The sequence below is a fragment of the Cydia splendana genome, chromosome Z (genome assembly GCF_910591565.1).
Source record: "Cydia splendana chromosome Z, ilCydSple1.2, whole genome shotgun sequence".
Classification (NCBI taxonomy): domain Eukaryota; kingdom Metazoa; phylum Arthropoda; class Insecta; order Lepidoptera; family Tortricidae; genus Cydia; species Cydia splendana.
This window is the reverse complement of record NC_085987.1, coordinates 17,997,687-18,003,800: the sequence shown is the minus strand read 5'-3', so window position 1 is coordinate 18,003,800 and position 6,114 is coordinate 17,997,687.

The following is a 6,114-nucleotide window of genomic DNA, read 5'->3' as shown; positions in this document are numbered from 1 at the left end:
TGTGCACAATAGACGTAAAAGTATCTCGAAATTCAAGCCATTTGCCATAATTTCCATCGAAGGACGGCAGCTTAATTTGGGGAAGTTTAATATTAATTTGCTGGCTTGAATTTCGTCCACTGACACTCCCATCGTCAGCATCAGCAAACCTTTGTTTGTGCGTATCTATAAATTCTTGCGCGCAATTGATAAGATCGAAGAAATCGTTTTCAATCTGTATATGTTCTCTCAGCTGATCGTTATCGCTGGTTATTGATTCTATCTTTTCCCGTAAGTCATCAAAATTATTGAAAACAATTTCAAATCTGCTCAACCGCAATGCTAGCTCATTAACTTGACTGGAAGTAATATCTGTTTTGCTCTCAAATTCCGCATATTTATTTTTAAACACAGTTACTTTACCCTTAATTACACTACGCTTTTTTAATAAGTCTTTTAACTCTGCTTCAGACATTGTAATGAACAATTAGTAATAAAAATGTTATAAATACCGTTTAATCCGGCAAACCTTGCAGTTCAGATTCAAACCCGTGCAGCGTTGATAGTCTTAAGAATGTGCAATCACACCGATGGAGTGGCCGATGCGCGTGATCTATTGTTCTCCGCGCGTGGCAACAGCCCGGCCGCTCGACTTGTTTACGCAAAACCTGGAATAGTCGGCGAGTGCAATAAGTACCTATGCAACTACTATGCAAATTTATTTTTATTGATAGCTAAATGGCTATAATTAATTAAAGGGGTTCGATATTTTACTTATATGTCTTACTTTGTTCAAAAAAGGGTAAATTTCCACTAAATTTATATCTGAATTAATTATTTAAATAAAGGGAACACTACATTAACTTTAAATGTAAATTAAATGAGACGCACTTTAGAAATAAACTACTTTTTGCTTAAGTGGCCACGTGCACGTGTCATATGCAACCTTAACGGTACTTGCTCAGATGAGACTTTCTGTGGAAAGGAATTGGAATGAGTGGAAAAAGAAGGAACGGGCACTCCCCTGAAATATGTAGACCAGCAGGCAGGAGTCCGCTTCGCTTCCACCTCACGCCTCCTCTTCGTGGACCTCGTGGTTGCAGATTACGTCGTCTTTAGGTATTGCGCCTCCGCGCAATGTCCTGTCACGGTCGCCAAAAATTTATGTATAATCTTCTACGAGGAGCTCTTCAATAATTTTACACCATTGATGATACAAACTAATTTTAATAACGTTTTGGAAAATTTACAATAAATTGGTAATGAGTGTGTCAACGTGACCGCGTTCGGATTGCGTCTGTTGTCGGGAGGTGGGGCGCATCCCACGCTGCCGCCCGCTGTTCGTGCACAGTGCTTTACTGTGTCTAAACAGAGGCTATACCCGGTTTCGTGCTTATCAAGATTATAAAAGGCCCAAAAGCCCTAATCCCCGTCTGTACTCTTTCTGACAAATATAGTTATTAGAAAGAAACCCGGTATTACAGGACAGGTACGCAGGTCTTTATTATAAAAGGCAACCCTGGCAGCAGTAAAAATAAAAACATACGAGGTAAAGGGTAGATAAATTATTACATCTTTGTCCACATAAAATATAAAGATATATTTATAACAATCGCAATACAAAAACAACAATGTAGCCTAAGATTGGCTGTTATTGACTAACTAGGTATATCAATACAAATATTTGACCGATGACACAATAAGGTAACAATAAGAGTATAACGTATAACTCTTAAACAACAAAGACTAATAGTTTCGGATCCAATTAGCAACTACATAGTAAAATGCAGTAGGTATGTATAATGAAAAACTTCGATACTTATAAATAAAGAGGTATGCTGCGATGTACAGCATTCGAATGAATGCTGTACGCGCCATACTATTCTAACACATTCAGTGCCAGCGAGTGCTACGAGCGTAGCCGATAACGTGTGAAAACTCGTAGGTATGTAGCGAAAAGCGATTACGGCTGAGCGCCCGCTTGGCGGGTTGTTGGCAATGAAAGCATGGACAAGGTTTACAACTTCATAAGGTCAATAATAAAATTTATCTACATATTTTAGAAGTAACAAAAAAGAAAAAAATATCCTATATGAGCAACAAGGGAAATATGCACTTACAAGAAAAGTGTTATTATGATACGATCATAGGTATAACGGTTGACTGTTCTTTAACACGTTAGAATCGGTGTGCGGTTATTTTACTATTAACCTACTATGTGAACTAAATCTCCTGTTTGCATTAAGGGTGGAATATTGGAAATGAGAGACCAATACCATGAATAACCAATCTACTCATTTTCAACTTGTCTTCCACCCTGGGCCCTATACCACGAAACTTTACAAGTGTACAATTCGACAATATTGTTAAATTGTAAAAAAAATAAGTACCACAATAATTTTACATATGTCACATGTACAATTCTACAATTTACAAATATTTTGCATTTGAGGACCCGTAACACAAAACATAGAGGGTATGTCAAGATAACATACATAATTGTGACAAATGTAGAACTGTATTTATTACAATTTAACAAATATGTATTAATATTCCTCACTCAGTTTATGTTGAGAGTATTTCATTTTCATTGGGATGCAACCTGCGTGAGTACATTTGCGCCTACTCATCTGGCTCCCACTAGCAGGTTGGCAGGCGCAGCCGCGGAAAATGCCGCGAGGCTCAAACGCGTAAAATACGCCAACCTGGAACCAGCGTACGATTTTGTCCCAGTCGCAGTAGAAACCGCTGGGCCGTGGTGTTCAGAGGCAAAAAAGTTTTTTAGAGACTTGGGGCGGCGTCTACGTGACAGAGGGTGCGATCCCCGGTCAGGCTCCTACCTAGTCCAACAGATATCGCTTGCCATCCAGCGCGGTAATGCCGCTAGTATCTTTGACACTTTTGGGCTGGGTGGGGGTCGGGATGGGGCTGATAGATTTTAGTAATGTGTTTAGATTTTAAGTTAGGTCATTTATTTTAGGATATATGTAGATTATTAAGTAGATTTTAAGATTGATTTATGTTAAGTTCGATCTGTTATTTAATAAAATATTATGATATTTCATTTTTATCGTTAAAAATACCTTACGAGCATAAATAGCATATCTTTTTACGTTGTCATTAAAATTGATTTAAAATGTTTAAGCATGACAAAATTACAGTTTTATACGTTCGCTGTACGTCCTATGACGCCTAACAACTAATTCTTCTTCGCTACTACTATCACTGGTATGGTGGTATGAAATAATCCCCTGAACTGAGCTTGTTCACTTTACCTGTACTAACAATGGCATTGTATTATTACAATCCTATTATCTGCTTTTGTTCTCGTAGGCGCTAAACAGATTACTTACAAAATAAGTTAGAAGTACATTGTATGTATATTTAATTTTTAACCTTATTCCTTGTTGAATGGGGTTAAAATGGTCTAAAAAGATAATATCATATTCAATCTTTTGTAAAGTCATATCCACCTTAGCCACGACAGGCAGGGCCGGATTAACCCTAAGTCAAAGTAGGCAACTGCCTAGGGGCCCCGCCTCGGCTAGGGGGCCCCGGCGGCTCAGCGCACACCAAATAAAATTTTGTTAGGGTTCCATTAGGGTCAAAATTCATGAGTATATTTTTTATTCTTATACCTAATAATGAGTATTATTGCCTGTATTATTGAGCTTTGTTATTGTTTTTTTTTTCGATCCATTCTTTAACTTTAAATTAATGAAATACTGTAATAAAATTGAAGCAATAGGTATTTACAGTATACGGCGCGTATTCTGCGTTGTATAAAGTTCTCCTGTTATATAAAGTTTTGAAAGTGTCCCCAGTTTTTTAATAGGAATGCTCGACCTTCAGCCTCACTTTTTACCTCAATTTACCATTGGTTTGTGTTCCACATCTCAACTTCAGCTTAGCCTTTGGCCTCGCTGCGCAAAGCTCGGCCTGCGGTCTCGCTTTTTAATACAATGGACATTGGTTCGTGTCTGTGCTCAACTATTTATCCTGAAGCCTGATGAAGCACGGCTTTGACTTCGCATGAAAGCTCGCCTTACTGGGGCACATCGGACTTTTAGGTCCAGATGAAGATCGGTACCCGGCCTTTTAACACGCTTTTGTTAACAAAAAATTTCGCGCTCGCTGCGCTCGCGTTTATTTTCGTATTTAGCTTGACTGGTGAATGAATAGAGTTAGACCAAGAAAAGTCTGCAATTATCTTGATAGCATACGCAGTGCAAATGTTAGTTATACGTCATAATTTCATAGACGTTTTGACGTTTTGCGAGTGCTATCAAAACTGTTGCAGGTTTATTTTGGTCTAACTCTAGTACTTAATAATAGGGGATATTACTGCAATGTTCTGCCGCCAGAGTGCAGCACTACCGACTCAGTAAATTCATACTAACTAACTTATACATACTGTGCCTTAAACTGATTTTGACAAGTTTTCACAGACAATAAAATATGACATTGATGCATCAAGGCGGTTTGTTAACAAGAGCCTACCGGTAAACGCGAAAATCGAAATTTAGTTATCTGCCTCTTTATCGCTCGAATATAATGATACGTAAGAGTGATAGAGAGATTAGATAACGAAATTTCGATTTTCTTGTTTCGCGGTAGGCCATGTGATTGACGTGACGTGTGATGTGTCAATGTGGTTTGTTTACTGTATGTGCCACAAAGGTGCCACCTACCTACGCAGAGCTTTGCCTAATATTCCCTATTTAAGTAATTTTAACATATGGAAATTCTTTATTATTAGGTTGATTCTAATCATGTGGCTCGGCGTTTGGTCTTATAGTCAGTCTCGAAAAATATTAACTATTGATAAAATCAAGTTTATGGCACTAGTTGAGCTTAGCCTTTAACCTCGCTTAAAATTTGCCATTAGAGTTAGATAGGAAAGTGACGCTGAAGCTCACATCTTTGATATGCCACTGGGAATTGGCCTTAAGCCTAAGGGCTCTCCCCATACTTGACGAGACGCGGAATCGGCAAAAACCGATAGAATAAAGCTTTATGACAACGCGATAAGAGCGAAAAAGACATCGTTCGATTCGGATCGGCTCGGCCGACGCCTGAAGATTGAAATTAAAAACACAAACTTATTTCCCTGTACTGAATATGCTGTGTGGAGAATTGACTGTAGGGGGCCCCGAGCCTCGCACTGCCTAGGGGCCCCGACATGCTTAATCCGGCCCTGACGACAGGGACTTATTCTGGTGTTAAATTAAATATGTATGTTGAAATATGTGTAAGGACTAAGTATAATTATTATACATATTATTCGGTAAAACTTAGCCAAGTTGCGTAAAAGATCCGTAGGAATTGAATAAGAACACATGTACTGAACGATCCAAAGCCAGTTAGACACTAACGGCCCTATTCGAACTTTAAGATATGTCAAATATTTCGGCTAGATACGATATGGATTACATATGTCAGTGTCAAAAGTGTCATTTTTCTTTGAAGAAACGTCACATTTGACACTGACACGGGCAGTAAGACATAAAACTAGAATAATATCATAATGTGTCCCACAATTTAATAACAGACCAGGTAAGTTTTTTTTTTATTGGTGTCTCGCTCGCTCTTTTATTACAATTGCAGAAAAAATTACCACTAAATAACATTCCGGCGTAAACAGATAAACCACGCGCTTATCAATAACAATGCGAGTACGACCCTGGCGGGACATCTGTTATCTCTAAATGCAAAACGTGCCAAGTGTTATTTTTACCTTCAAAGCATTTTTATTCTTATGATAAGACTATAGAGCCGATAATATAATGAAGTTTTATGGTATCCCGTAGCCGTTTTTTAGGGTTCCGTACCCAAAGGGTAAAACGGGACCCTATTACTAAGACTTCGCTGTCCGTCCGTCCGTCCGTCTGTCACCAGGCTGTATCTCACGAACCGTGATAGCTAGACAGTTGAAATTTTCACAGATGATGTATTTCTGTTGCCGCTATAACAACAAATACTAAAAACAGAATAAAATAAAGATTTAAATGGGGCTCCCATACAACAAACGTGATTTTTGACCAAAGTTAAGCAACGTCGGGAGTGGTCAGTACTTGGATGGGTGACCGTTTTTTTTTTGCTTTTTTTTGTTTTTTTTTTTATATGGTACGGAAC